The sequence below is a fragment of the Diabrotica undecimpunctata genome, chromosome 2, assembly GCF_040954645.1.
Source record: "Diabrotica undecimpunctata isolate CICGRU chromosome 2, icDiaUnde3, whole genome shotgun sequence".
Classification (NCBI taxonomy): Eukaryota; Metazoa; Arthropoda; class Insecta; order Coleoptera; family Chrysomelidae; genus Diabrotica; species Diabrotica undecimpunctata.
This window is the reverse complement of record NC_092804.1, coordinates 129,449,222-129,472,838: the sequence shown is the minus strand read 5'-3', so window position 1 is coordinate 129,472,838 and position 23,617 is coordinate 129,449,222. Positions and strand designations below refer to the sequence as shown.

General features: G+C 32.6%; 1 protein-coding gene across 5 annotated transcripts in view; it reads left to right on the top strand.

Annotated features, from left to right (window-relative positions):
• LOC140434866 (uncharacterized) overlaps nt 1-23,617 on the top strand; it is a 541,244-nt gene that overhangs the window by 228,841 nt on the left and 288,786 nt on the right. Inside the window, exon 1 of one of the 5 annotated variants that reach the window (XM_072523451.1) lies at nt 4,948-5,167. The exons of 3 other annotated variants lie outside the window; for them this stretch is intronic. The gene's annotated coding sequence lies outside the window, so the exon portion shown is untranslated. Of the gene's footprint in view, nt 1-4,947; nt 5,225-23,617 lie in introns of those variants that run through there. One more of the 5 variants, XM_072523452.1, reaches the window with a different exon arrangement.

Below are 23,617 nucleotides of genomic sequence, written 5' to 3'. Positions count from 1 at the left end.
CTCGGATTATGTGTTACACAACTTCACGTAGCTGACTTGATTTCTGAAGCTTATGGGAGAGCAGCAAGCATTGAAATTGCAGTCAATGGTTTTCGAACTAGTGGAGTATGGCCTGCTGAAAATTTAAGTGGCCATGAAGGCAGTGAAACTTGGGAATATGGTGAAAATGAAGAGTTTAATGAGACAAACAAGGAACCACTTAGGTCTACAACAGGAGCTAATGTAAAGTACGAAATAATCTGGCCTGAACTACCTAGTCCTAAAGGGAGTTTAGCTACGACTACTACACCCACTAGGTATACTAAAGAAACGTGAAGCAAGTCCAAAACTTAACATTTAAAATTAATTCAATTTCCCCGATACCGAAGCCTCATCCAACATCCAAGAAGGGAACAGCACAGAAGGCAATGGTTTTGACGGAAAGTCCCTATAAAAATAAATTATAATTAGCAAAACAGCTACAGTTAGCGCAGGAACAGATAAAATAAATAAAAATGAAATTGAGAAAGGTTAGACCGAAATCATCCAAGAAACTTGTAAGTGCTCCAAAAATAAAGCTAGAATGTAAGACTAGTCTTTGTACAAAAAGGGTGTACATATGTGAAATTATGAATATAATTTCAGTGTATAAGGACTGTATTATATAGGGCTGGTTCAAATAAATTAGGATATGTGGTAAAAGGTCATACAGATTATAGCAAATTAAGTTTATACAAAGTCTTACCAATTCTTCTTCTGCACACACACTCGCGGTATTTACAGGCTTTCACTCACGGTCATTCTTTATACAGGGAATCTGTCCAGGTACCGGTTTCTGAACACGTGTCTCAGGGTACTAACACTGATATCACGAGATATAGCACATTTGCGTATGTACACGATTTAAAACAGTATTTGCGGTATTTTTCGCGTAACTATAAGCGGGAGAGAGAGAATTAGAGTAGACAGAACACCCCTGTCATCAATGACAGTCAACAAGGAAAAGGAGAGTCTGTTCTCAGCGCTAGACAACAGGCAAGAGAGCGACTGTTCTCGACGATAGGGAACAGGCAAGAGGGAGATCTTTCTTGTTTGCTATCTTACAACTGTCTGTATTTCTAATAGAGTGGGGTTAAAATGTGAGTAGGAAGGGTTGAAGAATGGGAAATAATTGTAAAATTGTCTTAGAATGGTAGTTAGTAATACAGCGAAAAAATTACATGATTTTTCTCATGTGAAAAAATTGAACAGTCTTAAAAGGAGCAAAGACAAACTTAGCAAAAAAGAAATATAAAAATCCAAAGAGTTTGTTTTTCTAAAAGCAACATCAAGCTTAAATCAACACATCTCTATTTATACAAGTTACAAAAATAATCATGTGTGTGTAAATGTTTATTATTTATCCTAATACATAGTTCAGTTAAATATGAAGTATATTATTTAAATTAAAATTCGAAATACATTAAGTTGTACAAAATTGGCAACTCTCCCCTTTTTTAGACAATTTTATTTGTCACAGTGGCAATAAGTTACTTTATTTCTTTTTATTAAAATCATCATAACTTGACCTCATCAATCGGTGAAACCAATAAAATGAAATCTTATTGTAAAAAGTCCAATATAAAATTTTGATGGCAAAAAAACATGAAACTATATTTTCTGATATAACTAAGCCGTGGCAACACAGTACTATTTACCCGAAGTTCGCACGCAATTTAAACACCCATTAAGGCATGTTTCAGTCTTGTTCCGTCCAAAGATATAGCGCGAAACATAAACCAAAAAAGAAAACTTTCTCATGTAGCTCTGAAGATTTTTCATGTACCGCTAGATTTTTACACCTTACAGTATATAGCATATTCTCTTGTTTAGATCGTTTTTGTATTTTTTTCGTTATTGGCTGGGATTGTTTCGTCACGCAGAGGCATGAGATTTTACTATTTTTATTTTGGAACTCAGTGTTTGATAAACAGTCACGACTGGACATTTTTCAGGAACTGTGGCTCATGAGTTCTATAAATAAGTATGGTATAAAGTAAGTGATATATAATCTCACGAGGCATTATAAACCATTATGAAGTAAGGGTAAACTTAATAAAAAATAAAGTTGAAAGTAGTTAAAATTATGTTACATAACATAGATTACACTTTCTGCGTAAAGCTATAACTACACTGAAGAAGCAAATATATCTTTAATTATGAAAAAATCTGTAAATTGTGATCATAAATCTGAATTATTTGTCTACATTTAAAAATTGATTTAAAAACGTCAGTTAATGCTACCTATTTTATGATAGACCATTGTTTTATGTTTTTTGTTCAGAATATTAATGAAAATGTCAAAGAAAAAAAGTTGTATAGTGCCGAGGTATGATTTTACCCCAAAGGTAAGTGCCACCCCTTCTCGAGGGTAAAAAAATATAACGTTTAAATAACTCCCCAAATCGATAGATAATTCAGTTTATAGCAAAAAAAATTGTCAGCAAACTTTTCTCGGTAAGTTAATATTTTCCAAGTTATTCACGGAAATAGTTGATTTTATACCTTTCATTTTTGGGGTGGTTTTTCAAAAATAACTCAAAAACAGTACATTTTAACCAAAAAGGCATAGGAATAAAAAAAATCCTCTCAAAATAACAAATAAAATGATTCTTTTTATATTTGTCCCGACTATACAACCCTATTTACAACCTGATGAAGGTTTTTTAGAATAAAAGGAAATTTAGAATATTTAAAAAAAAATAACTAAGATTATTAATAGAAAACACCCGATTTATTCAAAAAAACAAAACGATTATCTCATTAAAAATGAAAATTAATTTTATTCCACGTACAGTAAGCTATATTTATGTCTGTACTTACTTTCTTACTTACTCCGTGGCGTTACAACCCTTCGTGGGTTTTAGCCGACTCGACAACATGTCTCCACTGTTTTCTGTCTTTAGCAACCTCCATTCAATTCTCCACGCCCATAGTGCTTAGGTCTCCTGCATCTCGCCACCGGAGACGAGTGTGTCCGCGTGGTCTCCTTCCAGTTGGGACTTCCTCCCACACCAGTCTTACTGTTCGTTCGTCAGAATGTCTTCTGAGGTGTCCTGCCTATTAGAATCTTCTGGACTTTATTTCTTTAATAATGTTGGCGTCTGGGTAAAGTTCTTCGAGCTCTTTGTTAGTTCTTATCCTATATTGTCCTGATGCTTCCTCCAGCACAGGGCCAAAGATCTTCCTTAGGATTTTTCTTTCTCAAACACATAGTCTCTCTTCGTTTGCTTTTGTTATCGTCCACGTTTCGCTTCCATACATTACAACGGGTCGTATGATTGTTTTATAAACCTTTATCTTCGTACGTCTTGTTAGTTGTTTACGTCTGTGAATGAATGAACAAGTTTAAAATATTCAGATTTGAAAAAAAAAAACTTCAATTTAGTATTAAATTAATTTTTGAAACCGGCCCCGGTTAATTTAAACGAAAGTTCGGGCAATGATAGTGCTCAGTGCGTAGATTAAAAAAGTCAATGAGACCTAGGTCAGAACTTTTATTCTAAATCTACAGCCTTCTGAAGGCTGTAGCTTCAGAATTCATATTTATTATTATTCATTTATTATTATTAGATTTCCATTTAGTATTAAGGGATGTGATCAGAAAAAAATTATTCAAATAATTTAAATAGAAACAAAACAAAAATTTTGAAAGTCAAAATAAATCAGTAAGCAAATCTTTAAATTAGCTCATATGAATAATATACCTGAATTTCAGGAAAAAAATAAACACAAAATTAATATAAATACCATTTTAAAGAATGAATTATTACAGCCATAAGGAAACAGTATAATTAATATATTTTCTGTATTATTTGCAAACTTAAGAGCATTACTTTAGAATAAATGCTCTTAAGTTTGCAATCGGTCTCTCAGACTCCCAGTATTCTCGTTTTTGCAGTTTTCAGCCTCCTGTGTGTTTTGACTGTATTGGGTATTGTTTTAGTATTGGTCTTATATTGGCCTTATAGATTCTTCATTTTATCTCATAGTTACTGTGTCGGTCACGCCATATAGTGTTACTAAGGCATCCTGCTAATCTATTTGCTCTTTGTACATGATCTCTTACTTCTTTTTCTACGTCTTTATAGCTGAACAGTGTAATCCCTAGTTTACAAGTACGGGTAGTGAGGTAGTTCAGATATTACTGTGAGGATCCATATTTAATAAATACGGCCCCGGCCAGCATGACAGCTGGCCGATAAAACTGCATTTAAGACTAAAAACTGATAAACTATTTAAGTTGTTGACAGTTTTTTAAAACACAACTTATTGAAACTTTACATAAATGGTCAAAAATAAATCACTGAATGTTTTAATGCCGAATATAAAACTTATTGGTTATCAATAAACGTCTTACACAAAGATCACAAAATTATAGTAAGAATTAACACTATAAAATTAATTTTCATCACTATAAATTTAATAATCGGGAGCTATTTTTGAGTCGACTGTACTAGATTTATTAATGTCTAACTTCACATATTTTACTAAATTTGACTTTAATTACAAATCTATAACTTTGATGGGTCTTACAATATTGTTTTCGTTTATTTACGCCTAACATATCAGATAGTAAATAATGATATAAATAAATAATACCTGAACTACAAATTAATACCTAACTTTGTCATGAATACCATCAAACCTAAACCAATAATTACGTTGGCGAAACTAATCGTATAAAATTTCACGCTCTAGTACCTTCAGAGTTCATCTCGCTACACATTTTTCGTGGTACAACCAATTTACAACATAATAAACCAAATCTAAACCAGATCTATATCAACTCTCGCCGGACCACCTGACCTTCCACTACTAACACTGATAGATAACTTCAAACACACAACAAGTGTAACAAATGAGGAATATGTCATGCTAGGCACACTCGATGTCGACCGGTCGACGCGACGCAAGTGCTAAAGATTTTTATCGGTGGAAGATTTACAGTCGTGATTAAGTGTTTGCGATTGGAGATGAGTGTAGTAACCTAGAGACGTCTACGCGAATGAAAAAGTAACTTTTCTAGTTTATTTATTGCTCGTAGATGTGGAGAATCGTTTTCATAAATATCTTCAATAGATACAGAGCGGCTTATTTACGAACGGTGTGAGGTGTGAAAGGCATTGTGAAAATAAATAATGAATAGGTAAATATAAGGATAAGAGCCATATAACTCATACATTGTAATGAACTTCTCGACGAGGTAGGTGATGCATTACTTTTTACACAATTTATAGATTCTTAATGACAGTACTTTTCAAAAGTTAATACATGATCTTTTGGTGACAAATTTTAATCAATTATGACAAACTTCAATGTCTATGGCAGGACAAACATAAATACTTTGATATAATGTTGGGGAATATCTCTTATACATGATGATTTATTAAGAATCCAATCTCTGAGTTGTAGATTCGAGACCTCAAAATATGATGATTCTGCCCAGCATGCCTTATATAAATATTTTGCTAGTTTCATAGATACCGAGTATTTAAAAAATAAATATATATATACAATATAAAAATTTGCAATTTTTCGTTTTTTTTTTGGCCTAAGGATTTTTAATTTAGACTCTAATTTAATACTGTTTATAGAGGGGCTAGTTACACTTGATTGTATTTAGTAAATTAAAACATTTTTTTCTTGTGGATTATGGGTAAATAATAAAAAAATATGAAAAACTGTTATATTCCACAAAAAAGTTACTTTTCTTTGATTCTTGTAATTCAATCGGTTTTTGAGTTATTTGTTTCTAAAAAGTCCTATGAATTTAACAATAAAAAATTTTAAAAATTTTATTCTCTATTCCCCGCTCATAAATTGTTGATAGCACGAAATGTGCCTCAAACTCATAAAACGGTCGTAAACCATAGGCGTTCCTGAGGTGTTTATTCATTAAATAATAATATAATATTTTTTAATACTGTTATATATATAATATTAATAATATTTTAATACTAATATATTTAGCAAAAAAACAATTAAAACTTTCACGGCTAATGTTATGTAATTATATTATATTAATAAAAATAAGAATTTAACCATTAACAATTTTGTAAATAAGAATACCTTATCTCTTTGGATATTTCAATACTAATCTTCGCGTTTAATCACTTTACTAGAAAACCTGGAATTCATATCCGAAGGTACTATTCGTTGCAAGATAATTAGGATGGAATTCCCCAGATTTTTAATAATATAATGGGTATGCTTTGGCCACGTGCCTCGTTTGTTCAGTTTATATTCGAAACTTAACTTAAAAGGGTGAAGTTATTATGAACGAAAACAATTTTTTTGTTTAGTACGTTTTTGATCGCATGTAATTTACGGCTCGTCGGTGTGTCCGCGTCTATGGCAGTAATTAGCGTCTCGAATATTTCTTTTGCAAATTATATGCAGTGCGTGAGTGATTTTTTATTCCATATACCTACGAACATATACGTACCTTTCGCTCGTGCTCGTTTTGTTGGATTGTTTGTGATGGCTTCATCATCAACATCATCAAGTTTTACACCGGTAAGTCAGTAAGTCTGTCTATTCACCAAGAGAGAAAACTACTGTCCTGAATGTTCACGATGCTCTGGTTTCTCAGAATCCTACAAACACTGTTCGCAACATAGTCGAAAGTTGTGCCAACATGACTGGCGTAGGAGAGTCAACTATATATAAGTCCCTATCAGAAAGAAAAAAACACGGTATAGCTAACCCAAACACAAACGAACACTTAAAGAGAGGGAAAAAGCCTATTGAAATTGATGAATTGGCCAAAAATGGTATTCGAAGGAAAATTCATGGATTTTTTTTCAAAAAAGAAATACCAAACCTAAACAAAATTTTACAAGAAGTTAGAGACAACACGGATTTGCCTCATATCGGACGAACTAAATTGAGGCAAGTTTTAAAAGAATTCAATTTTCGGTGGGAGAAATCAGACCGAAAATCACTTTTGATTGACCGGGAGGAGATAATATGTTGGAGAAGAAATTATCTAAGATCCATAAGAAAATTCCGGGCTGAAGGAAGGCCCATCTTCTACCAGGATGAAACGTGGGTAAACTCAGGTCATACTCTAAAAAAAATTTGGTCAGATAAAAATATATTAAGCTCCAGGCAAGCCTTTATGGAAGGTTGGTCTACTGGTATCTCCCCACCTTCTGGTAAAGGTAGTAGATTAATAATTTCTCACATTGGCAGTAAAAAAGGATTTGTTAAGCATGGTTTGTTGGAATTTCAGTCCAAAAGCACAAAAGACTATCACGAGGAGATGACAGCTGATGTTTTCGAAGAGTATTTTGAGCAGAGCAAATCTAAGTTCAAGGAATACGTAGTTGACAAAATGGCGGAAAGGCGAAACATTACAGTCCTTAGACTTCCACCCTACCACTGCGAAATAAATCCAATTGAACTCATTTGGGCACAAATGAAAAGTTATGTGGCTAGAAAAAATACGTTATATAAAATACAAGCTGTACGTGAATTGTTATACGAGTCTTTACAACATATTACAGAACAAAACTGGAAAGATGCAGTAAGGCATGTAATAGAAGAAGAACAAAAAATGTGGGATCTTGATAACATAATTGATGCGACCGTAGAGACACAACCGCTAATTTTTAACCCTCAAGATGACTCGGATTCCGAAGTTGATCCTATTTATTTTGAAATTGAATAGTTTTCTAATAGTAATTATATAAGGTAAGTAATAATAGTTGTAATCGTAAAGTATTAAAGGGGAAAGGCGCCAAATGTCGCCTGTCAAAATGTTCAATGTGTTTTAAAATGTATCCATTTTTTTTTCAAATCCTGAGAAAACTAAACAGCATTTTTGAAAAATTTAAAGGCAGAATGCAATATTTTTTAGAATAAATAAAAAGTTTCTCTTGCATGCAATTTTTCAATTAAAAATTATACTATATTTTCTCTTTTATTTTCACCCCTGTTACATAACATATTAAAATAAACATTGTAGAAGTTTTCAGGGACTTTCTGCCCTGAGTAATAATGTAATCTTTCATTCTGCGTTTAAATTTTTCAAAAATATTTATTAGTTTTCTCCGGATTCGAAAATAATGGATACATTTAAAACACATTGGAAATTTTGCCAGGTGACATTTGGTGCCTTTTTCCTTAATTAAATAAATGTATCTTTTACAAATGGCAAGAAACTTTTTATTTTTGAATAAAATAAGTTTTATTAAAAAATACAATTTACATAAGTACAATTTAAAAAATATATTTATTTAGTTCAAATAAATGTTTCAATCATATACTCTACGACACTGGTCGTTCATCTCTAACCATTCAAAATACCCCCGTAATACGATTATAAGGTATTGTATTCCTTCAGATATAAGGTGGGTTAGTCGAAAACGTCTTAAACCGTCAGTTTTAGGTTGGTTTTTACTATTATATCGTATTACCTATCCTCTCTGTATTTCAGTTTTCTAATTAGGGTTAAACTTGTAGTGAACTATCAACAAATTGTGAACCGACTGTAATTGTGTAACAACAATAAGAAACAAAAATAAAAAACTTTAATATATAGATATTAAAGTTTTTTATTTTTGTTTCTCTATCATAATAAAGTAAATAGTTACTTTGAAAATAAATATTCAAAGTAACTATTTACTTTATTATGATTCGGTTTCGTAAAGATCTCTTAATATAAACCTTACAGTCGCGAATTTAGCAGTATTTTTTCGATATGTTACTAACTTACTAATACTGATAATTTCCTTTTATTAACTTCCTCTTTTAATAGAGGTAACCAGATCCTACTGCATATATCGAGATACACCATTTATGTTTTTTAAATAACAAACAAATACAATCAATCAATAGAATGTGGTGTTTATGGAGAGTAAACTAAATGTAAGACCAAATACTTATCATGTCGGGATAGTACTATGAGGTTTTTTACCTGGTTTTTTTCTCATGATATACTATGGAATCACTAACAGAAGAATTTTACTGTCATCTTTTTAAAGACAAATTACATGCTATGATTTTTCTGACGGATATTCTCAAGTTAAAGTTCATGTAATCGAATATAATCGAATGAACTATCTTACACGACTCAGGAACGCAACTTAGCAATATTGGCAATATCATTTTAAGGTCGTCTACTTTAAAATGTATAAGGTATGTCTGAATTGCCAATATAAATGCATTACAAGTGCTAATAAATCAAAGTATAAGTTTAGCAGATGAACAACAGGGTTTTCGTAGTGGAAGATCGTGTACAGATGAAATATCCGTTATAAAGAAAATTACTGAAAAATCACTAGAGTATAATAGAGCAGCATTTCTGTGTCTGATTTACCTTAAGAAGTCGTTTGACAGAGTAAGACTCAAAGATGTAATCCATCTTCTGTATAATAGAGAAGTTCCCCGAAATATTATAAAAACTGTCTAAAACATCTACCAAAACAACAAAATGGAAGTTGGAATGGACGAATAGGAATAGGATGGACAACTTACAGAACCTATAGAAATTGGCAGCAGAATAAGACAAGGGGATTCATTCATTGAGCCCCATGCTCTTCAATTTGATCGTGAATTAATTCATCGAAAGCGTTAACAAAAAAATAGGATATAGAATGGGAAACAAAGAAATAAAAATACTCTGTTACACAGACGACGTAATATTGATAGCCCAAGATTTGTTCACAGATTTAACATAAGGACAAAAGAATTTAATATAAAAATATCATCTCAGAAAACTAAAACAATAGTAGTCAGCAAAGAACCAACCAGCTGTAAAATAGAAAAGAATGATAGTACTGAGAAGAATTACAGGAAATACGCTGACAGATCAAAAGAGAAGTAAAGACATTAAAAAAAATGTAACGTACAGTGTATAAATGAATGGATACAAAATAGAAAAAAAGAATGGAATAACCACATAAGCAGAATGAAGGATACCCGTGTCGACAAAAATATCAAGAGATAAGTTACCAATCGGCAGAAGAAGTATCGGACGACCGCGCAAAAGATGGAGTGACAACCGTCCATAGAGGTATTAATCCGAAAATAAACAAGCTGAATTGCTTATAAAGAGAAAGAAGAAGAAAAAAATACAGATACAGCAATACATGCCATGACTAAAGCTGCTTCTAGAGGCTTACAAATCGCTCTCGACAAAATACAAAACTGGTTACACATTTGGTGTATGAAAGTGAATGCCAGTAAATCTGTTAATGCAACATTTAGTACAAAACGAGATAATTGTTCACCAGTCATACTTAATGGACTTCATCTTCAACAGTTCGACCACTCTAAATATTTAAGAATGCATCTAGACTATAGATTCGCATGGCAGAAATATACTATGCATACTAGTAAACGCGCCATGGTATGTACCCAACAGCATAATTCATGAGGATATTTACGTTTCGAGTATTAAAAAAGTGATCAAAAAGTTTGGTGCATTCTATCGAGAACAAATGACCCTAAACATTGATCACAAACCTAAACGCAAATACCCCAACAAACTAGCACGTGATCTAATAAACTTGTCAAATGAAAGTAAAAGACTCAAGAGGTTAAAACCATCTGACTTACCTACTACGTTTCAGTTTTAATTTAGCTGTTAAAATATGTTTAGGTTAAGATAAATCTTATTTTTGACTTTTGAAAGGTGAGTACTTACTGGAATACTCCCTTTACGTCCTTTTAAAAGGTTTATCCAATTTATAAATTATATAAACTGACAGTTATTATCCTTCTTGGATCTTCTTGGTCTCTTGTAACAGTTTCATCAGCATAGGTTTTAACTAGCGTTGATTTGGTTGCAGGTACATAGACAGTAAATTGCAAGTACATGGTAGGAACCAGTATGTTTCCTTGTAGTATTCCTGCGAAGATAGGAAAAATTTCGGAGAGGGTTGCGTTTATTTTAACTTAGAAGTTTCGCATACCCTGATAAGATTTGATCATTTAATAGAAGGGGTATTGTAATTTTCGTTTAATTTTATAAAGTAATGCTTCATGTCATAGTTTATCAAATGTCTTGCTTATGTGTAGTAAGGCTGCACTATAGTATCTTTTGCCTACTAGATCAAAGCTGATTTTTTCAACCACACGAGGAATCGGTTCTACGGTTCCATGTTTCATGTTCAGCCCATGTGTCAGCTCAGTCAGGTCAGGTAATAGTTTTCTTTCATTGATTTTCAGTTCTTAGATCAGTTACTTAAATATAACTTTCTCTTTCTCTGGTAGTTTTGACAGAAGACAGACTTGGCAACAGACTTATTGGCCTATTCGAGTTAAGTTCTTCTGGTTTTTTCCCAGGTTTCAGTATCATTAATATTTGACTAATTTTTCAGGGATATGGGAAGTATTTTAATCTTTATCTTGCATTGATTATTTGCTGGAGTGCTTTTATGGCTACAACAGGTAGTTCTTGTATTAATAATTGGTATATTGTAGTTATAGCGATTATTAGACCAAAACCATGGCTTTTCTTAGGGGTAGCGAAGAAATACAAAATAAAATGTCAGCGACAAAAACAATTGTCTCGGGTATCAAGAAAAAAGTTCTAATATGGTTTGACGATCTACTGATAATGAAGGAATCAGGGTAACCGAAACCAGTATTTACATGATGACTGCCTGTAACAATCAAAAGAGGTTGTTTGCTTTATTCTGTAGTATTTCTTTGACTGGAGATATAAGCTTCAATATTTTTATCTTCATATTGTCATTTTTGTTAAAACATTATTTACACGTTTTGTTAATGATACTTGTTTTGCTCTTTGGTATTTTTATGTCTTTTTCTTAAGCTACATTGTCAAGATTGTTTTAAAAATGGAGATAATAACTACCACTGTTTAATGCTTTTTTTCCTATTTTAAATCTCTATTTTGTCAATACAGTCAGTTTTGTCAATTTATACTGAACGTGGTGATTTGTTTTACCTTACTCACTTTCTTCAATCTCTGTAAGTGGTTTGAAATATATATATAAAATCTGCATAATTTCGTTTCTGAAGATAATATGTTTAAAACAATGAATACAACTTTCTCATCTTTCTTTACATTATTCTATATATACTACATACTTTTGCGATATAGTTTTTAGTTCATAGGAAATCCCCTGATCATTCATTCTTACTAGTGTTTTATATATTGAAAATTACCGTTCTACAAACACTTTCTCTTCTTTAATTTTATCTGGTTTAAGAATAATCTTATTTTACAGTTTTCGAGTATTTTTACGACTCGGTCCATTACAACAAACAATCGATCAGAGAGAGAATGACAATAGTTGTTAATACAAGTCATTAAGGTCACGGGCGGGCGGTAAAATGGGTTAGGCATGCAGGAACTGTTATGATTTAAAAAAATAATTGACTAGCGTATACATAGAGTAGATTTAGATGTCTACATGTTAAAAAGAAGGAAGTACCACGCCTACGTAAGATATATCAATTCTTTGTCGTTCTGACAGTTTGTATAGGAATTAATTACCTCCTTGGGATTAAAACTGTTGTTTTTTATACCTATGGGATATAAAATATTTACCGCAATAGTAAGGCTTTGCTGTCACAATAAGTTGATCCAGTTTTACATATTTTATAGATATAGTCATGGTATACGTTTAAAGTATATAAATGGATTTTTTAATATTGCCATCATAGCTGGTAATAAACTTTATTCGTTTCGGAAATAAGATCTGTTAATGTCTTCCTGGATTTTCAATAAGTTATGTGATCTAAAAGCTTTTTTTTGGTTCTTGTATTATTCGTGCAAATAAATTAATAATAAAAGTCCAATTGGTGTAATATTTTTAAATATTTATACATTATGTCGTTCTATATACTTTCCATATAAATAGTAGCATACTATATTAATACATTTTATGAAGACATTTCTAACGCTAGGTAAGAATATTCATATAACCCACGTAACAGTATTTATAAGTAGCTTTAACGGAAAACTAAATATCGAAAGATATATCAAGATGAACTGAAGAGAAGAATCGGCCTTGGGTGGGCAGCATTTGGAAAACTGAGAGAAACTTTTAAAAGTGAGCTGCCCACATGCCTAAAGAGAAAGGTATTTGATCAGTGCGTCCTCCCAGTCTTGACGTACGGAGCAGAAACACTTACCTTAACAAAAGCAGCAGCTACCAAACTGAGAGTCACGCAGAGAAGAATGGAGTGGTCCATGTTAGGAATAACTCTGCGAGACAGAATAACCAACGAAGACATCAGGAGAAGAACCGGAGTGACTGACATCATCGAGAAGATAGCCAGACTAAAATGGAGATGGGCAGGACACATAGCCAGAATGACAGATGGGCGATGGACAAAGAGGTTATTGGAATGGAGGCCAAGGGAAGACAAGAGAAGCGTCGGTCGACCACCTACAAGATGGACTGACGATTTAAGAAGACTCAATAAAAACTGGATAAGAGCGGCGCAAGATAGACGGGGTTGGAAACATGAGGAAGAGGCCTATGTTCAGCAGTGGACTCTTGAGGCTGGATGATGATGAAATATCGAAATAGAGAAGAATCCAAAATGGGAAATTTTGGTTATGACTAAAAAATTAATAGTGGAAATGCACTTGATGAGACTAAATTCAAACAATTTTATATAATAGATTGTATTATAATAGAAGTCTTCAATCTCGACTCGGTAGATCCCAATGACTAACAGGCAATGTTTCTGTAGATGTATGACGGGTACGTATAAGGCCAAATTGGTACCCATGGTTGTACTAAGACTATTACTATTAAATAAAAAATCTTTTTTATAAGAAATTAAACGTTTAATTTTTATGGTTCATAAGTTAAATTTTGCTTCACTTCTTTATTTTTGGAGCTTCATATCTTTTTAAGGTTAATCGATAACAATTTTCTTTATGAAAATATACTCATTTAACTAATTTTAGATGAACTGATGATATGTATGAATTCACATACGAAACATCTTCAATAAAGGATGCAGTAGCAAGTATCCTTTCTTTTCTTCTCCAACTTTTGACCGATAACAATTGACTGGTAATAGTGGAGAGTCGTTGAAGCAGCGGTGGCCGTGTTGCTGGCGTGTCTTTTAGCGTCATCGCTTGTGTTTAAGCTGTCAGGCCGTTTTTCAATATCGATGGCTTCACGAATAATTCTCGATTTTAAGGAGCGGACAGAAGCGATGGTTTTTGCTTTTTTGAAATCTATCCTGTGGTCTGTCTGGATATGATGCTGGGCTAGGGCTAAAGTAGTATCAGAATGTTTTACAGATATGGAATGTTCGTAAATACGTTTATGGATTCATGGGTTTCTCTGTCCTATGTATGTACGTGAACAACTGGACGTATCTCGTAGACACCATGGTCTTCATTGGGGATTTGGTCTTTTAAGGATCTGACGAGATTGGACAACTTGGAGTAAGTGTAAGTAGTGAAGATGCTTTTAATGTTTAGAGGATTAAGAGTTCTACTAATCCTGTCAGTGACACCTTTGATAAAAGGAAGAAAGAGTTTGGGTTGATAAGGAGGCAAAGTTTCTTTTTTGGGTAAAATGGAATTTAGATGTTTTTGAATGTTCCTATTGATTTGGGTTTTATGGTAGCCGTTTTGTAAGAGTGTTTGCCTTATTGAATTAATTTCGGATGATATGTGATTGTTGTCGCTAAGTCATATGGAACGGGAAACAGAAGTGTTAATAACTCAATTGAGTCAGGTGGGAGTTTAATGTAACTGTACATTGAGATAACGGTTTGCATGGGTGGGTTTTCGGTACACGGAATAGAAAAAACTGTAAGGTGGGTGTTTCTGAATAAGAACATCAAGGAATGGCAAAGAAGCTTTACACTCAACTTCCATCGTGAATTGAGTACTAGAATGTATCCCAGTCAGGTGGGAGAGAAAGAGATCTAATGTGTCTTTACCATGGGGCCAAATGACAAAGGTTTCATTAACGTACCGTAAACAGCAGATGGGTTTGAGACTTGATGAAGACTGGGCTGTTATTTCGAAATATTTCATTATTTATTTATTATTATACATAAATATTTTACATCAAAATAACATGCAATTACAATTAAATACAATTATAATTACATAATTATTATTTTACATGAAAAGCTATGAGATACTATTTGCAGAGAACTAAAATCTGTAATAAAAACAAATATTAAAATTGTTCAACAAATTAAATACATCCCAAAATATTGCAAATAAAAATACATATGCCAGAGTCTAGTTGTTAAAGTTATGCCATACGTATTGCACTTATTAGTATAACGGGTTGCGTTTGTCACAATGGTGTTGCATATTAACGTTTATGTGACTCAAAAAAACACCCTATAATGACAGTATAGGTACCCGAGTACCTACAAAATGAATATCACATTTAAGTGTAAAGGATTAATTTGTGATGAGATAAGTGATAGAATTGTTTATTTTTACGCACGCCACTCGTCATCAACTAGGTATCCGCATACATTTGCAAGTTAAAACTACTTACGGATAGACTACGCGACAGACCCAACTTGTAGACAGTATTAAGATGAAAAATATGATTCGGATGAAAATATTGAAAAAGAACCAGCTCTCACATAATCTGCAGTTTCTCTAAGGAAGAATGGTACTCAGTGATACTCAGTGATACTCCACATCCACTAGCACAAACAGTTAGTCGTAATATCTTACGTCCAAAAGGTGGAACAGCAAAACATGCGTCCTTTATAAGATTTTTTTGTGTTTTTGACGTGACAACGTCTTAAATTAGGTTGTGGCTCGGAGTCGGCTCGGCTCATGAAAAAGTGTAACGCCCGCTCACGTCTGTTACGATGAGTCACCGAACGAGAGAGAGGCCCGCCGGACCGGCGAATGCCTTGCGTCTCTCTCCCACTCAAACAGCACTAGAGAATTAGGCGCGTTGAATCGGTGCGTGCTTGTGTCTCTGTCTTTCTCGAGCGTTCTTGGCGTTGGAAAACCGAGAAAGCGTCATAATACAAGTTCACACGTGTGGTTAAAGTATCGTCAGCTGTGTCTGTAGTGAAAATGTGGAGTGCTTAGATTCGTCATTTACAACAACTACAACAATAAAGGTAAATAATTGTACACTAATATTTCATTATCGTAAACTATGATTGATTGATTAATTGTTAGATTGACACAAAAGTTGAGAAACTGAGTTTATAGGTTATGTCATACTATTGACAAATGTTGATAGTGTTAAGTAAATTATTAGTTTAAATCACTCTGCAATCAATCGTAATTCAGTCGATTGAGAAGAAACAGCGCTTTTCAACTGCAAACAACTATTGTGCAATTTAATAATATTCATATCAATAAATATTATACCGAGAAAAAGACGTTGTCACGTAAAATCTTCGCCCGTAAAACCGACTTTACAGGCAACCGATTTTTCAATTCACTTAAATATCTTTTTACAAACAATTTTTAAACAATTTTTTATACTTCGCACTCTTGATCTTTCGGGTCAGGATTCAATCATATTAAAAGAAGATTATAACCTTATAACAATTTAACGATATTTGCACGTTAATTATTAATTATTAACATCATTATCTGGGTCAGCTTGGTCGTAATTCAGCATACCCACATTCTGACATATTTTCAGTTACTTTAAAAATCCCGTAACTGTATCTTTGAGTAATCACTTTAACCGACCAAATCAACAAAAAGTTACGTGTCAATAAACTGCTGACGGTAGTCGTTATAAATAAATATTTGAAATTTTATCCAATTAAGAAAACGGATCAGAACATTGCGGGAAACATCCTTCATGACATTGAAGAGTGTTTGTTTAATCAATATTGACGGAATATTATTTATAGAATATAAGAACCGGCGTAGGATTTTTGATTTTTACTTTTTTAAATTGTTGAATTTAAAAGCTTTATGTATGAAATAAATAAAAAAAACTAAACAAAGAAACCAAAAAATGTATTGAGGAGAAGAAAATTCTATAGATGAAAAGTATGAGCCCCCAATCCCCAAAAGACACACAGAAGTACAAAGAGAAAAACAGAGAAGTAAAACGAAGAAGGGCAAAAGAAAAGAATAAAGAATGGGAAGAAACATGTGCACAAATTGAACAATACATAGGAAGAACAAGAAATTCGGAATCCTGGAAAATACTGAAATCTTAAAGGAAGAATAACAACGAAAAGGTCCAAATACAATACATAGCAGAAAAAGAGTGGGGACTACTATAAAGAACTACTCACAGAAAACCGCCCAGATTTCATAGAGACAGACACAGAACAGGAACAACAATAAAATCAGAATGAAGAACAGATTGAAATAACATTAATCGAAGTAAAGAATGCCATAAAGACTTTAAAGAACAAAAAATCAGGGGGACCAGGAGGAATCGTTAATGAACTAATTAAGTACGGCACGGACAAACTACACAGAATTATACACAAAATGTTCAGTAACGCTATAAACCTTAACGAAACACCAGATGAATGGTCCAAAGCATATAAAACCTCCATACATAAAAAGGGAGATTATAAGAAATGCGGGAACTACAGAGGCATCAGTGTGATAGCATGTATGGGCAGGTTATATGAAAAAATACTGAAAGAATAACTGGAAAAATCTATCTCAAATAAAATCGGAGAAGATCAGGCGGGGTTCACGGCAGGAAGATCTTGCATAGACCACATATATACACTCCAACAATTAATTGAAAAAAAATGGCAAAAAATAGACCAGTACACATGGCATTCATAGATTTAAAAAAGGCATATGACACGGTCCCCAGAAAACAACTATGGAACACGATGAAAGAAATCGGAATAACTTAGAGGTTAATAGAAGCCGTAAAAAATCTTTACAACAAAAACAAGGTAAGAGTTAAAACCGGCAATAAATGCTCCAACAAATTTAAGACCACAAAAGGCTTATTGCAGGGATGATCTACATCTCCGTTCCATTCCATTTTCCAATTAGAAAAGGAATACACAAAAAATGGACTGGAAATAAATCTAGAAAAGACCGAATATTTAACAACAGAGCAAGAACCAGTGAGAAACTTGGAAATGGACGATAATAGGGAAATTAAGGACACTGACAAATTCAAATATTTAGGATTCATACTCTCAAAAAATGGAACCACCGAGCAAGAGATAACCAGCAGATTAGCACAGACAAGAACATGTATTAAACAAATTAACGGGATACTGTGAGATAGACAGATTATCAGAAATACAAAGAAGAGAATTTATAACAACTTGGTACGCAGTATAATGACCTATGGAGCAGAGAATTGGGTAATAAATAAACGAAACAGGTCCAAAATCACAGCAACTGAAATGGAGTTCATGAGAAGAAGCTGCAGAGTGACAAAAATGGATCGCATCAGAAATGAAGAGATAAAACGAAGAATGGCAGTAGAACAAGACATACTCAGCTACATCGAAGAAAAACGTTTAATTTGGTATGGACATGTGAGAAGAACAGATCATACAAGGTGGATAGCAAAGATTTTGGATTGGAGCCCAATAGGAAGGAGGAAAAGAGGTAGACCCCGAAGATCATGGAGGGATGAAGTGGACGAGGCCATGGAAAGAATCTATGATGGAAAGACGAGACCTTAGAGATGGAGAATGGCAGAACAGAAAGGACTGGAGACGTTGGCTGAAAGAAGGAAGGCGGCGACAGCTGTAAAAATCCTTATATAGATAGATGTATGAAATTTAACATTGTTCAAATATCCGCCGCGGTTTCGCTGGTTGGCGTGCATTCTAAATGAGTAATTTTACATGAATCTGGCGCACAAATCAGGCTGAATTTAATCAACGGCATGGTTATGCTGACTTTAAGGGCCGCTGTGGTTCGTAGTATATTTGCGTAGACTTGAGACGTTACAAGACTGACCACTATCGGGGTAAAATCGCACGATTTCGGTGGCTAGTTTACATCAGCTCCACGTGAGATGACTTAGGCGTTTATATCATCAAATTCAGGCCAAAATAAGTCGATAGTCATAGACCTATAGCGCTCGCCGTTTACGGTGACGGCCTGGTCAACGAAGAAATATGGACTGATAAAAATATTATAAAACTCCCCAAAAGAGACACCAAACAGTTACATATCGACAAAAATTAAAATGAGTATAAAATATGAGTGCAGCTTTCTTATACAATTTTTGCATTTTGCCGCATGTTTGCATGTTAAATAAATAAACGCTCCGCGGTTTTTGTCATTTTTTACGATTTTCATGAGATTACTAAAATTTCTCATTTTCAGTGATTGTTCGGTGTAAAATTTCCATTGTTAAAGCCTAATCTGCAGAACTTATAAAAAATTTCGATTTTCAATTTTGGCAACAAATATAAGGCATTTAAAATAGGTCTAAACAATGCTGAATTTAAACTTGCACATTACAAACGATCTACCGTCACGGAAAACGCGTGTACGAATTAGGTAAAATCTGCAGCTTAATTTGTGTAGTTCTGAAAAATGTACTTATGCAATCAAGAAAAAGGAGTTTTTATGTTATAAATTTTAAAGACTAGGCACTAATAATGAAAATTCCATAGTGACCGGTCAATGAAAGTGATAAATTTTGTTGATCTCATGTGAAAACATCATCGTAAAAAATTGCAAAAATCGCACAACGTTTATTCATTAAAAAACTTTATAGAAACTTACTACATTTGCGTCAAAATACAAAATTGCATACGAAATCATCACTTTTAACCTTTAAAATGCATTTTGATTTTTGTTGATGAGACACTCTCATCAAAAGATATCGAATTTTACCGTCGAGTTGATCGTCGAACATAGCTTCAAGCATAGTTTATGAGAGAATGGTTTATTCGGTAGAAAAAATGCTAATAAACATTTTTGTTCAAAATTATCTCAGCTGCATTTCTTGTTTGTATTTATTAATAGTACTTTTTCCTTTTTAGATATTTATTTCTGCAATATTTTCTCCTTGTATGTCTTCCATTCTTCTATCAGCTGTAGTGTATCTCGGGTTATCCATTTTCTCTTTTTTTCTTTTTTGGGTGAGAATTTAGACATTGTGTCTTTTATTTGCTGCTTCACTTTCGGTTTTTGTCTCTGACCAATTTGCTTTTTATTTTGCTCTCACCAGCATGTGGTCTGAATCTACATCTGCTCCATGTACGATTATAACATTGAGCTTTTTAATTTTGATAGAAACAGTACGTGATTAATTTGGTTCTAGTATTTTCTTCCGTGGATCTCTATGTTTCTTTGTGTATCCCCCTATGCTGCCTCTTTTTGTGCATAAAATTCAGGCCGTCGATCTCTATTGGAATTTGTTTGTCACTGTCTTCCTTTTTCCAAAACTGATTCGTATCCTACATGAATTTGTATACATTGATATGTTATTTTATACCAACAATAGAATGTGTGAGCAATTATAACTCCATTCCTAGTGGTACTTCTTTCTGCATACCACAATTTGTGTCTTTCACCTAATCTTTTTTGCCGGCACGCCGTGCAACCAATTTCTCCAGCACGTTTTGATCAACACTCTACCAATGCAACAAAAGTGCAGTATTAGCTCTCACTTGCTTATATTTTTCTGTATAGGCCAAGATCCCTACTATAAAAACTGCTCTATCATCTAATGTATTATTGCCTGTATCCCGTTACTAAGAAGCACTTACTTTATATGGAGTACTTCCACATCTAAATTTAAACATATATTAGAATTATGTTTTATATGTTTCTTAAGTTTTGTTTTTATTCATTTTTTTATATTAATTTATTTATTATTGTTTAATTCTTTTTTGTTTTATTTTTTTTTTTTTTATTACAGATTTAAAATATTTTTGAAGGGTTAAGGATGAAAACAATAAACTAAAAATATTTAAAGCCGATCCTGATAATTATTGATTTGTCTTATAGTGGGTTTGCTAATGAATATCATTCATTTAAAATGTCAAAATTATTGCAAATTATTTACCATAAAAATGTAGTAAATAATATTTTTATTGTTCTGACCAATAGCTTTAAATTTTTGAGGATTTACTTTAGTCAAACATAAACATCCGCCTTATTATGTAGACCTCCCATCTTCTTTTTATTTCCCGCTGTTATGTAATTTTAATTTCTTTTGACTATTCAAAAAACTCTTAATATTTTATTTATATCTAACCATAAAAAAAATAATTTAACACATTTAGCCCCTTGTCACAATATATTTTTACCATCGAGCAAAAAGCACAAAAGAGGGAATCTAATCGTTATGGAAAGGAGACCAAAATTCATAAAAGTGACCTCTTAATATGGCGGACATATCCGGAAAAGCAAAGGCGCCAAATTTAAATTTAACTACACTTCACAATAATCATACAGTGGTGTAGGGGTTCTAAAGTATCTAATGAAATTAGTACAAAGTTTAAAAATTTTAATACAATGATTGTTTTAATTAGGATAATATTTTATGTTTTTTTATAAGGTCATTAAACAGTAGCTATAAAATATTTTTCAGAATGTGTCTTAGACGAGAAAGTTTTAATTAAATAATAACGATAATAGTCTAAAATGTAACACAATTGTTAAAAAACTTCAATATAAATAAGCTTTCATGTGACAGTTGGGACAAACAATAACATAACCCAACTAAATTTAATTTCTTTAACAAGGAAAGATATTCTCTTTCCTTGTTTAATGTGGCCTCTCAAAATGGCACTTCCCGTCTAACAATATTTTTGCCCCCACTACCTTTACATTCCCTCTTCTGTCTTTTTGCTCGATGGTTTTTACTACAGATCATGAGAACCACGGTTTGGCCCACAGTATATTATTATGTTTAAGTGACTGGCAAAGTTTTGTCTGAGACGAAAGGAGCACATTTATGCTTTGGGGCTTAACATGTTAAACTTCACAGATATAACGTCTTTTGTGTTTCGTCCATTAGCTTATTAGGTCAGTTTTAATGTGAAACATATATACTGGCTTTGGCTGTAAGACCGAATTATAGGCCTTATGCATTATGCTCTATAAGTACTGGCCGATTTCACCAACGATAACCAAGCAGTTGCCTTCGGAAGTAATTCTTATTGAAATGAACTAGCGTTTCACAACTAAAAGAACTGTTTATCTAGCAAATTCTTTTTTAGGAATTAACTCTGGTACGTTTAAACTATTGTTTATAAATAAAAAGAAGAATAAGATGTTATAACCTTACTTTTTCTATTTGTTATAATTGAATTGTTTGTTTGCCAAGTTGTTATTATTCAGTTTTGTGGTGCTATATTTATTTTATTTAGTAGTTAGTTGTTTCTAACTTAAGTTTGTTTAGTTTTGTGAGTTATTTGTACATGTATAGTAAAATGGAGGAAAAGAAAAGAGCAGTAAATTTTACATATGACGAAAAATTAAAATTACTTGATTTTTTTAAACAGCATCTATCTCTGCTTAATAGAAAAACAGATGGTGCTACAAATAAAGCCAAAGATCATGCTTGGGAGGTGCTGAATGCAAAATTTAATTTCAGCTGCATAAAATCACAACGTTTGCAATAGTTGATTTATGGGTGATAAAGAATAATTTCTGTAAAAGGAATGAAATGTAATATATTGACATTTTATATTTAAATTTGCACACACTTTTCTGTATTAAACACAAATCATATTTTATGTGTTCCAACACATATAAAAATGTCGGAAAAGATCGAAATCGTCCAAAGTTTCAAAATAATTTGGTCAATTCGTAATAACTCGAGGTCTTCTTTCTGTTTCTTTTTCAGAATCAGATGACGATTCTAACCGATCCAGGTTTTCGATAAATTGTAGTGCTTCCATATTATGAATAATACCAAAGCAACACTTACTAATATAAAATAATAAAATAATACAACTAAGTAACTACAGAATAACAACACACAAATTAAGATAAGAAGCAAGTTAATGACAAACTTCACAAGTACATCCGTCAAAACTGTAAAAACATAACTTCACTTTACACTATAAGTAAGACGTAAAGTATTTAGTTAGATCACAAAACGTATCCTACCATAGGGTACCTTTTCTGGATTAGGCAATTCTTAACGTATGGTGAAATCCGTTTTAGAGTTAGGAAGTACCTAAGCCCGTTTAGGTAATTCTTAAATATTTAGGTTTGGTGAAATCGGGAATAAGTATTCTGCGTGTGTTTGTTTATTTGACTATAGTATGCTCAAGTTCTTCTATTTTTATGCATAGAGTAACTATCTACCAGGATTGTTTTCAAAAGAACAATAAGAAAATATAGATAAATTAAATATATATTTATTTAGCTTTTTTATAAAGAACGTTTTTCTCAGAACGTCTTCTTCTTTTTTTTTCTTGAGTTTAGTATCTTCATAGAACTGTCCCCTCCGTGCATAGGTAATCGCTTTACCTCTTTCAGAGACAGTCGTCTTTAAAATATTCCACTGACGATATATTTCGAATGATTCTGACCACCCTTCCTTCATCTACTCTGTTAATATATTTATTACACTGTTTATTGTTCATTGTTTAAACAATTTAAAATAAATATTTATTTTGCAAAATTTTACTTTTATATTATTATTGTTGGTAGAAAAAATTATGAAATACTAAGCAACTTAAATATTTATGTATTATACTTATAAATATCTTTTAAAAAATAAAT